The following is a 12,711-nucleotide window of genomic DNA, read 5'->3' as shown; positions in this document are numbered from 1 at the left end:
CTCATGGGTTCATAGACGATCGTGTGTTACTGCATTGGGACGTCTGACTGTGCTGGCTAATCACTTGCTTGATCTACTGGTTGATTGCTTCATCAATTTGTTTGACTGGACGGTGCAGTCTGCTGATTTTATTGGATATTTGTGCTGGCGTACTCAATCGTATCAACTGCATTCTTTGATACGGCTGCTTGTGCGTTCCTTGGTAGCACTAGACTGCCTACAATGCTTAGTGATGATCTGACAGATAGGGATCCTTGGTTTCGTAGAGTTTGTCTTTTGCTCTATAGCCTTGTCAAAATAGTATTTGAGCTATGCTACTGGTACAACCCGATGTGGGTGGTAGATCATACAACTATTAGATCCAACGGCTGAAATTAATTTGATTTAGAAAAAAAGAAAAAAATGTTAAGTTCACTCCCTTTTTTTTTTTCCTCACACTTTCTCTCTTTGCTTCTAGGGCAGAGAGAGAGAGAGAGAGCAAGCTGTGCGAGAGATAGAGAAAGAGAGCGAGGGTTAGTAGTTGCATCCTCCGCCCGCTCCCTCCTTTTTTCTCTTTCTCTCTCTTCTTCCATCCTTCTCTTATTTTTCAGTGAACTCATGTCATGCGGCTATCCTCACGGTCTCTTCCTCCATTTTCGGCTGGAGTTGTAAAGCTGCGATGCTTAGCCCTATCCGCGCATACACCCCATACGAAGTGAGCAGTGAGTAAATTATAATTTTTTCCTTTAATTTGAACGCATTTTATCATTTGAACTAATTAAGAAGTCATTGCTTCATTTGAACTCATTGATTCACTTAATTTTTCAATATTTTGTAGTATTTTTGAGTAAATTATTAATTTTTAGTTATGGTGAATTATTTGACTAATTTTTTCACCGATTTGGACTATAATCTACTAGATGATATATTTTTATTATAATTGTGTTTTATTGAAAATTTTTTGTGCTTGACAATATTTTGTATTAATAGGATTTTTTTTTGCTTAAGTAGGTAGATGTATAGATCTTTGACTGTCCCGCCCCGGGGTCCTTTTTAAGTTTAAAAATACAGCGGAAGTGACTAAAATTTTTTTTTTTGAAAACCTGACTCCTAGGGTATGCCAGATCCGCCACAAATACAAGGAATCTACTGTTCACACGGACAGAGTCTTCTCTATATTTTCACGGCGTCGCACAAGTACAAAGTACATAACGGGAATACAACCATCATAACTGAATATATAAACTGTCACGACCCGTCACCGCCAATTTGGACAGTTCGGGTCCGAAACAGACCCGCCGAACGGACAGAGTTTCCCCTGCCCGCCCGAAGCGTAACAAAGTCTATGCATACATATCCAACAAGTGATATTAGCATTCAACATTGAGAGAGGCAATCACAGATACAAGAGAATTGTAAATTATCTATTACATTACTTGTTCACACACATGAACCATTACATATTTCACTTTACTTTTCATACATACAACCAAAATACCATCTCTCAAATACATTACATTTCTTCACAAAAGGGTTTTACATATCATTCTTTTCTTTTTATTCTACTCGAGGGTAGTGAGCTAATGCCGGTGGTCCATGCTATCTACTGCGCGACGCCCTTGCCGCGATCCTCGACACACGCGCTCGAACTAGGCTCTGCAAAACAGGGTGTGAGAACTATTATCCATAGTTCCCAGTGGGTTCGGTCGCCGACCCCGCCGATTTTCCCACTAGGTCCAAGAAAGGCATAGAAACAATAGAATGATAGTATGTCAAGGAGATAATAGATAAACAATAAGCCTAACCTGCTCATATACATCTATATCATGCTTCAAATGTGTAGCTATGCCTTTACAAATCATGTCAACAAGTACATGTTTAAGTTCTGTCATGTATGCAAACTATATACGAAATGCCATGATCATGCCTATGTCAAATCCAAACGATTCGCCCGAAGGTCGAATCACTCGCCACACATACTGTCACGCGACCATGACCGTCTGCCGAGGGCGCACCGTAGTGACTCTCTCCCCCGTTCCAATCTCAATGTGATTCAACTCCGGAGCTCACTGCTTGGGAGGAGCAACCATCCACAAGCTATAACAGACAATGCGAGTATGATCAAGTCCTCTCATTCGAGGGCCACGGGAGTACCATATCCCTATCCTCACAAGGCATGCTTTGCTCAGGTCGGCCACATATGCATTAGTTTCCAATTCTCACAATGTCATTGGTTTACATACTAGTTCCTCATGAATCTAGTCTATTTTTACATCATATTCACATGCACATGTCCACTAGCAATTCATACAACATATACAATATTTATATTGGCATCATATAAAAGTTCTCATGCAACATACATGTCCACATCTATCTCAACATCATGCAAATAGATATTCCTACAAGTATCATGCAATCATGGATCATTATCCCTTACACTAAGCATGAAATTACCACAACTCATAGGATTCTCACTATTCTATGCATGATGATATATGATCAATAAAAGTAGAACTTAGACATAGAATGAAACTCGGCTATTTCGGATAGCACCCCCCACCTCGTGATGTCAACACGAAGCGAGTAGCCTAGTAGCGCGATTTATGGCCGTCGTTTTCTTCCAACTGCGACAAATGAAGCAAAAATAGAATTTTCTTCACTTTGACCACCACCGGCTCAACGGAATCTCAATCCGAATGATCCTCCGCGTCGGTTTTACCTTCAATTGCGGAAACATATGATCAATTGAGATTAAAACCTCTCATGATCAAGAGCTCTCTTTCAAAATCCTAGAGGTCACTATTGCAATAATACACTATAAATTCATGATTCAAGCAAATAGCAACCTAACATTAACTAGGATTTCCATCTAGTTAGATTCTAAGAGATTTAAACCCATCTCTAGCTATATGCCATTAGAGCCCATGGAGCTTACCTTAAACAAGCTTTCTTTTCTAATCCAAGTGATGAAGAAAGTAGCTCAATTCCAAGCCTTCTTCTCCACTAAGCTTGCTTCATCACCAAGCAACTCCAATTAGTATTCTCTAATCCTCTCTTTAGCAAATCCTCTCTTTAGCAAATCCTCTTTTTTGATAAAGAGAAAGAGGGAAAGAGAAAGAGAGACCACAAGGACATAGAGAGAAAGAGAGAGAAAGCCCACTCTCTTTCCTACGGTTTGGGAAAAAGGGGGCAAGGGTTCACTCACACTCATAGGAAACTTGCCCTCCAAGTAAACCCTTGATTTGCACAATTACACTTTAGTCCCTCTCATAACATAGGGAGACTTGCCCTCCAAGTAAACTCTTTTACTTGCACCATTACACCTTAGCCCCTCTCATTTGCACAATTACACCTTAGCCCCTCTCATTTGCACAATTTTATATATTTTTATTTACTCTTATTTCTCTATTAAAAATTCGGTACACTACATAAACAATCATACATTCATACACTATTCACCAACATTTTCATATTCAGAGTCTTAATCATAAAACCACAACTATCAGTTAAAATATTTTCTATCCGGAAACTTGTTTTGAAATACTAAGTCAAGAAAATCATGAGAAAACTCTTTTGAAAACTGTTTCCACACGGAAATCTTTTCTTTTAAAATACGCTACCACGAGAGGTAGAAAACTATTTTCATTTCATGAAAATCCAAATGCGTTATTACCTTCATAAAACACACTGAAATCCCAAATATTCAAATATATTAAATGCTGAACCATATAAATTGTCTAATTTATTGAAGGAAACCAGAGTTTGAGAAATTAAACCAAATGACGGGACGGTGGCTCTAACGATCGCTAGACTCGCTCCTCACGAACCGTCCCACTAGGACCCGCGACGTCACCTGTAATGGGGGTGGGGGGTGAGAACATGTAAACATGTCTTCCTTCCCAGTCGATATCGTAAGCCGACGAGGGCGAGGGATACTCACCAGTCAAGGAGGATAAACAACAGTAGGGGTAAGTGAAATACAGTAGCAATGATGATATATGAACAGGAAGTATAAATGCAATACAACTGCTACTGTATGTATACGTCAACCGGACGACAAGTCCAAAGATACCCAATCTGGAAACTGCCCTATTGGTCCGCAGACCTCAGGCCCATGCCCACTGCCACTCTACCTGCATATGACCCAACCTAGGCCGCTGGGCTCACGGGTTGGCACACCCAACCTGTCACGCCCCGAGCCCAATCCTATTTGGTTGGTTCGGGCACGTCGAACAGACGCCGAATGGACAGCAACTCCTCTGTCCACCCAAGGCTCAACAACAAGTACAAATCAAGTAGAGAAATTTGCACATGCGGAAACATACATAATTGGCTTGCACGAGGGCAAGCAATAGCCAAAGTGAAAGTACTAAACTAAACATCATACAAGTAATATGATTAACTTTTAACCACATACATGCATTCAACTTTTGTAAATTCTTTTACATTCTTTGCATCATTTCTTTTTACATAACATATTTCCAAAATAAATCTTTATATTTAACATCATTTAAACATTTTTAATACATCTTTAATCATCAAGTACAAAGGATGATACATAAAGGGAATGCAACTAAACCAAAACCAGCTCGGGTGGTCTCTAACTATGGCGCGATATCTTTACCGCAATTGTCGGCCGGCTCACTCGGTCCCGGCTCTGTGGAAAATAGTGGGTGAGAACTACAACAAAGTTTTCGGTGGGTTCGGCCGCCGACCTCGCCAACTTTCCCACTAGGTCTAAATCAGGCATAATAGAAGAATAGATAGATAGTAACCAACTAAACAAATGCAGCTAATATGCCTGAACAATATAATCAATGCTATGCTCAAATAGAATGCTCATGATGAATGCAATATCGTATTTCCATTACCCAATCTCTTGGCTAATCCGGGGGTTTGCCTACAACTCACCAACACACAATCCCAAACATCGGGGAGACTACTACGACCCGACGGGACCGTCCTCTGGGGAACAGCACCAAACCAGTGATGACAAATCCGGAGCACATCGCTTGAGGGGGAGCTACCACCCTCAAGCAAGGACTTACAGGCGAGTATGATCCAATCCTTAACTATAAGGATGCCAAGTTCAATCCTTAATTATAAGGATGCAATGTTCATATGTCCCTTAACTATAAGGTTGTTGTGTCATAATGTCTACTATCTCATTTTTACTTGCATTCTCTAACTCTCATAGTGTCATTTACACTACATGTTCTTTACTCACACCACACCTCGAGTATCTCATATTCTTGCATTTATTGTACTTGTTAATGCCACACTTGTACACTAACATTAACTTGACTATCTAATGCCACTCTCTATATTTATGTCATAATGTCATTTGTTCTCAATGTCACTAAATCCTTTGCCTTTTCTAGGTTCTTGTCATCATTCATGCATACATAGGGTTTTATAAGTTCTCACTAGTTTACAATCTCTCACATGCATTTGTACTCACAACATGCAATAACACATATCGACATGCTCTTATTTCACCCTACAATGCATAAAAATCATATTGTAAGGACTGAGATTTTTGACAGTGCTACTAAACTCTCTGTTGATGATGTTTATGTGTGTAATTTAATTACATAAACACTCGTCAAGTTTCGGGCGAAAATGAGCTAAAATGGAGAAGATACGCGACTTTTAGTTTTCACTTAAGTGAATAGTAACTCCGATTTTCCGGAGAAGCCACGGAGTAGAGTTGGCTTATGGCGCGTATCGGACTCCGTTCATATTAGTCCAATAGCTCGTTTCGACCGGTTCAGCTGTTTTGGAACCAATGGCACTGACGGATTTGAGTTCTGATGCACGGTTGTCGAGAAAAAGGGGTTTGATCGGTTTACATATAGAAATATATGTGGTTTTGTAGTTGAATCCGATGAGGGTGGGTTTCGTCGTGAATCGGAAACCAAATCGGATGAAACAAAATACTAGATTCGATACACTAGTCGTGCCGATCGCGCTGGCGCAATCCGATCGATAAACCGATGGACGGATTGGCGGGAATCGTGAATTGAACGCAAAGGGGTCAAAATGCAATTTGAAATTTATCGCGAGAAACCTAACATTTTATGGATCGAATTGCGAGATTTCTAATACTGAGGGTCCTGCGCGCGTATTTTACCTGTGGACAGGGACTTGGTCGGAAATATTAGGTTACGGAGGGCTAAAGTGCAAAATGCACATGTGTATATATATTTAGGATTAGGGTTCACAATGGAACCCTGACCCTAATCCGCCAACCCTAGCCCTCCCTGTGCACCAGCCGCCTAGGAGGCCCCCTGCCCACGCCGTGCTTGCACCCCGGCGGCCGGCAGCCGCATCGCCGCGTCGCCCGAAAAGGCTTTCCCAAGCTCCAACCTTCCTCCCTCTCCCTCCACCTTGGCCGAAGAAGTTCCAGCACCATCCTGAGCCGGCTAGGCCTCGGTGAGGTGAGCCCCGACCCAGCACCCCCGCGGCACCGTCACCCGCCGCCCCCCACCGCCGCGGGAGCCGCCGGATGCCGCCGTAGCCGCCACGCCCCAGGGACACCACCCAGGCGAAGCTGGTGCTCGGGTGTGTGAGCCCTGCCGCCCGGTTCCCGACGGCCGCGGAGTCTCCGCCGACCGTCCGGCGACCACCGCGCCCGACCCCGGCACCCTTGAGCGCCGCCGGCCGCCGCAGGAGCCCCCTGCCGCCGCCTTGTGCTGTACGGGCCGAACGCGGCCGCCTTCACTCCCGGGCATCGCCGGCCACCCGCCGACGCAAGCTCGCCACCCTCGACCCCGCATCGTCCCCACCGCCCGACCAGCCCCGGCCGTCGCGCTCGCCCCGGCAACTATTGGAAAGCACCTACCGCAAGGAGTTGCGCCTCCGTAATGGCCGCCGCGCACCTCCGGCCCCTGCGCGCCTGACGTGGGTGCCCGGAGCCCGCCACCTGGTGCACCCTCCTCGCCGGACCGCCTGCCGGAATACCGCCGGCGGCCAACTCCTAGTTCCCCCTCACTGTGAGTGTCCACTTAATGCATTCCAGCACTGCTTTCCACTTTCCGGTAACTATTTCGGCAATCCGAATGGTCTTTTGAACCTGGAAGAGAGCACGATGATTCCTTAGTCCGTGCTGAACATCGTGCTCAACTTTCCGTCGAGCCCTGCGATGCCTTGTTCTCGGGCAACCGCGATCTTCCTGCGGTGCGCGCTGGCTTCGCTGACCTTCGGTCGCTTGTGCGCGCACCCGCATCGCCGAATGTGCTCCGAATGGTGAGCACGGTCTCCCCGCAGCTGAAAACCTATCAGCGAGTGCGACGGTTGACCCCAGCGAACCTCGTATCGCAAGATCGGGCCATAAAACTGTCGGAAATCACATAAAATATAGATTTTAGGGTTCTTGATGTCTTTCTTGCGCAAAATAACTTCGACCCGGTCGCTGTGGACAGCGAGTAAATTGCTGAGGGTAACCTCTGGACTGACGTCCAAGGCCCAACCAACAGCGCGAGATCGAAAAGCCTTTTTCGGGGCTTTCGCGCGCGAAATTCGTTCGACGAACGCGATCTTAGTTCGGTTTTATCCCGATGGTGCCCTCGGGATCAGTTATGTAGTCGCTGAGCCTTGTGGCTAGTCACATCGCGTTATTCTCGAGAGTTCAAAAATGACGGGTGACGACAGTAGGTTCCGGTGTCGAATTAGACACTTCGGGAACTCGAATCGAAACGATTATTCGACCGATAAATTGTTCGACGTGAGAGTTGTGTCGCTGCCATGATGCACGATTATTTATGTTAGCTGCAGCAGTGAACTCGTACTCGATCGTACATGTTCCGGACAGTTTGGGTCCCGGCGGAGTCCTGCGATTACGGGATTTCCGACGTATTACGGCGATCGGTTTTGGAAACCGATATTCGTGGGTTAGTGTGGGATTTTGTACTCCCGTATTTACTATTTATGGGTTAGACTCTAATCCGGTGGACCTTCCTTATCCGTTGACGTTCTTTTCGCATCAGGAGACAGGCGCAGCATTTGTACAGGTGGGTACTATCGATCCGAAGTCGTACATGTGTGCACGCTCGTGACATTTTCTATCCCTGTTCTTTTGTTGTTATTATCACATCATATATTGAGCTTGCATCCCTATTGTTGCTGCTGTACTCCACCTCATATTTTCTATGCTTGGTATCATGTGTAAGTAGTAGTAAAATTTATCCATAACGTGATTTCACGACCTGATTGTCGGCTTCTGTACTTCGTCGATGACCTGATGGTCACGGTTCTCGCACTTTGTTTCGGTGATCTTGATTGGTAGTTCTCGTAACTTCACATTTGTAACCTGTAGATCGGTTTCGCTGATAGCACTGTGACCTTTATCGATCGATCAATTGGACTCGTCGTTTGATGCCTATGAGGTCGGTGAACTCCTGAGGGGTAAGGTTGTCGCTGGTGCTAACGGTAGCTCTGGCCACTATATCGAATACAACTCTTGTGACCTATCGTCGGTTCTTGCGTTCAGTTGACATTTATTGACATCCAAGCATGATTTACATACTTCTTTATTTACTCTGCCTGTTGTTCTATGTGTAGTATCCTGTATAAGGGTAGAGTAGATGGCATTCATGTTTTACTATACTGTGACCTGTTGTCGGGTTCTCTCTGTTTGCATCATGACTAGTTGGTCCGTCGTTCTCTTCCGTACATTGACCTATCTCGGTCGTCCACTTATGCTTGATGACCTACCGGTTCGGCTAATGCCCAGAGGCAGATGATTGTCGCTGTCTCGACGGTTGCTATGATCATATCCGCCATTGATCGCCACATGCTCGAAGTGCATTTCACGTTACACCTAGCAGCGTTGATTCCCCGCAGGAGGTCGTTCTTTTTCGGAAGAAAAAAGTGGTCGCATTCACTAGCCAGAGCCCGTGAGCTCCAAGCGGTGTTCTCTTTGTCTAGGGTACATGCCCAGGTGCAGCCAGGTAGTTGCTTTTGCCTGAAGGTCTAGACCGACATCGGCGGTATCTAGATTGGGGTACTTTGGAACACTTGTCCGTTGAACGCATATAACTATACGTAGCATGTCACTTTATATCTTCAGTGCTTTCGTTACATTGTCATTGGTCTACTATATGTTCTTGTTCATGATTTATTTCGTTTATTAGGTCGAGTTATTTTCGATGAAATCCTACGTACTCGTTGTTCATTACAGTAGCGGTAGTTGTACTTTCTAATTCATATATATGTCTCCTTTCATTCATTATTATTGCTACTCGTATTTTCTACTGACTCGTACTGTTTGTTTAGCCTCTCTTGATCACGGTGTAGTACTCTCGCTTTCTTCGGCTGCGGTACCACACTGGAGGGGAGACATTAGTTACATGTTCTCACCTCGCCCACTATTTTTCAGGTATCGCAGGCGATTAGTATGGGACGATACTGATTGTACGTTCGTAGTGGTCGAAGAGCTTCCGAACCCAGGTTGTTCCTGTTTAGTTCTTAACTCGACTTACTTATTTGCGTCGATTGTTTATATGTTTAGTTGGTTATGTGGTTCGTATTTATTTACAAATTGAAAATGTTGGATTTCTGAATTGTAAAATAAAATATTTCTACCCCTCGTGGTACGTTTTTAACGATATAAAGGTTCCGTGTAGGCAACAGTTTTCAAAAGGATTTTCGTGGATTCTCTGTTTAAACATTGATGTAAAACTGTGATTGAATGGTGAACGTATGAATGTATAGTTATCTATATCATCTAGGTGCCGGTTGTATCCTGGTCTGTACTCTTGTAGCTTGGTGCGACCCCGTGCAAATACAGGGGAACATCTGTCCGTGGAACATGATCTCCTGTATTTTTGGGCGGATCTGGCATATCTCCTGGGTCCAAGTTTTTCAAAAAAAAAGAAAAAAAACTGTTTCAACCTTTTTCCGCTACTTTTAAACTGAAAGGGGACCCCGGGCGTGACAGATTAAAGTGTATCAGATGCAAAGGTTACAACCACAACACCATTCACAGGTTGTTTGAAAATAAATGAAACCTGAACCATTGGTAGGTTACCTAGTAGGAAACTATGGTAATAGTCACTGAGTTCGGGCTTTGGCTTGGTGTCCCGATTTATTCGAGTTTTGTGTAAACTCGAGTGCAGGGTTACTTCTATGTACTTCGGTTTTTCGCACAAGTAGAGCTAGTGTCATAAGTCGGAGTAGTCGGCGGTGTCTTTTTCGAAACATCGAGGGTTTTTGGGTGGGCTAACGTTCCCCCAGTTGTGCCCCCCTGTCAGGTGGGCTCTGAAGCAGTACCGATTTCATCGAGCATGAGGCAATTATTCTATGCCGTGATGCCCGGCTACTTTCCTAACTTAGGACACAGTTTGAGTCTACTGCGAGTGTCTTACGAGAACACATGAGATCTGTTAAGGGTCGTGATTTATGGGGCTACTAGGTATTAGCCCATGTTGGATTGGCGGTCCTTTAGGCGACTGCATTTTAGTGTTGTTCCGCAGACTTGGGTAGGTTTTGTGAGCTACCTATCCTCCTTGATGCTGACTGTGGAATCAGACGGTTCGTGGCTTTGACCTTTACCATCGTCTCATTTCCTCCTACTACAGTCGGAATGAACAGCAGTTTTGGGTCAGTCCTTGTTGATGCATACATCGAGCGATTATTCTAGACACTCTCAATTTGTGTGTTGTGGTAGTATGTGGTTGTAAGGTCATACCTGATTCGAGGACCCAGGTAATTGTCGAAGTCTCGGAGCTTGATTATAGCTCGTTATGGTGGGCGAAACATTGTTAGAGAAACCATTTTCTAAGCAGCCTCAGTTGGTACTGTTCGCCATCTCCAGCTTAGTATCTGCTAGTAGCTTCGGATTTGAAAGCTTTACGACTCCAGTGAGTTGTTACTGTCGGCTCTAGTTCGAATGTTCGACTTGAAAGTTGAGATTTTCGATAGTAATAGGTATGTGAAACTCGTGTTCAGATGATGAGAAATCAGTGTTTTGATCTTCGACGTGCACACTTCCAACTCGTTGTTGGTAGTGATCATTCGATAGTTCGCTTCCATCTTTTGATAAGTTACATTGGCTGGCAGACAAAGGTGCTTGTCGAAAGATTAACAAATTATTTGCCTTCCTGTTTGGGACTATGGATTGGTCGTATTTCTTTCCTCACGTAGATAGTCTTGTGAGAGGTTGGGTATCGGTCATACTTTGACCACGTAGTGGGCGCTTGGATTCTCTGGCAGTTGCCGCAGATTGATTTATTCATCACTGGCAAGTGGTTCTGACTCTGGCTTCGAGTCTGGGGTCATAAGTTTTGTTGTGCTCCCATTAGCTAAAAGGTTGTTGTTAGTAATTTCGATCTGTTGCTTGCCAGGTCAAAGAATTTTTGGTTGAGTCCGACATTGACCTAGTTTTGGCTTAATTGTCACCGTAAGTGATATTAGTGTAAGATTGTATCGGCCTAATTGTGCGACCTTGAAAATGTATCTTATCCGAATTAATCGTGAACAGGTGCGCCAAGGTCTACATGAAAACATTATATGTGTCTGCTCGAAACACCCGATCGCTAGTCCGCTTGTAGGACGGCAGCGAAGGGTTCGTAAGACAGGTTTGACTCACGATGGATGTATCCGATAGGTGCGATTGGCAATCCTGTCACCCAATTTTGGACTGCATGCGAGTTTATTGGTTTAGTGCCGAACCAGTTTAATTGAGACAAGCCGAAGTGCGAGCTCAATTAGTATTGTCAGCCTTCGACCTGTTCGTCAGGTAAAGTAGAGGTTGTGGACCTAAGATATCGAATGTCAAAGGGCTTTCCGTGATTGGACTTGACTTCGCAGTTGCGTGAATCGTTAGTGGAGACTATAGTCCGAGGCTGTTCTACCAACTGAGTTTTAGGAGAACAATTCGTTTCGCTGTGGTTGACAACAGTGATATTTTGGCTAGTCGAAATATTGCTCCGATCTTAGGTAAATTAGACTCCATTTTGGTGTGTGGCAATCGTGATTTTCTCGTGAACTTAGCGAGCGGGTCGAGCTCGGTGAGCTTTGAAACCAAGTTACAGGAGGTGTTGATCCCGGTGTGCTTATGGTCCGCAAGGCTTTGAATTGGTACGTTCCCATCGTCTTTTCTTGGAAACCGCAGTCCATTCCCCCTTTTCTGAGGTTGATCTGTCCAATTCCTAGGAATTGTGACGGACCGCACTATCCAAAGGTGTACCAGCGTTGGTGGAAGCAATGTCAGAGATTCGCCTACAAGTGGGTACGTGTCAAGTTTCGAGGACGAAAACTTCTTTTAAAGGGGGTATGAATGCTAAGACTGAGATTTTTGACAGTGCAGCTAAACTCTCTTTGAGATGTGTAGTGTGTATATACTAATTACATAAGCACATCGTCAAGTTTTCGGGCAAAATGAGCTAAAATGAAAGAACGGCCGACTTTTAGATTTTCACTTAATGAATAGTAACTCCGGTTTTCGAGATACCCACGGATAATGCTTCTGGCGCTATCGACTCCGTCATATCAGTCACATAGCTCCGTTTCTACCGGTCAGCTATTTGAACCAATGCAACTAGACAGGATTTGAGTTCTGATGCAGCGTTGTCGAGAAAAAAGGGTTTGATCGATTTACCATAAAGAAATACTATGTGGTTTTGTAGTTGAATCCGATGATGGGTGGATATTCGTCGTGAATCGGAAAACCAAATCGGAGAAACGAAATTACTTAGCTTCATATCCAGTCCGTCGCGATCGCAACTA

At 44.4% G+C, this 12,711-nt stretch overlaps 1 long non-coding RNA gene across 1 annotated transcript; it reads right to left on the bottom strand.

The window, feature by feature from the left end:
• Positions 1,375-2,934, bottom strand: LOC109715690. The gene is made up of 3 exons (XR_002217730.1): positions 2,918-2,934; positions 2,543-2,781; positions 1,375-1,635 (listed from the first exon to the last, which is right to left on the bottom strand). It is a non-coding gene; the product is annotated as an uncharacterized LOC109715690 (long non-coding RNA).

The sequence above is a fragment of the Ananas comosus genome, linkage group 9 (genome assembly GCF_001540865.1).
Source record: "Ananas comosus cultivar F153 linkage group 9, ASM154086v1, whole genome shotgun sequence".
NCBI lineage: Eukaryota > Viridiplantae > Streptophyta > Magnoliopsida > Poales > Bromeliaceae > Ananas > Ananas comosus.
Note: the sequence above shows the minus strand (reverse complement) of the source record. Positions and strands in the feature narration are given on the sequence as shown.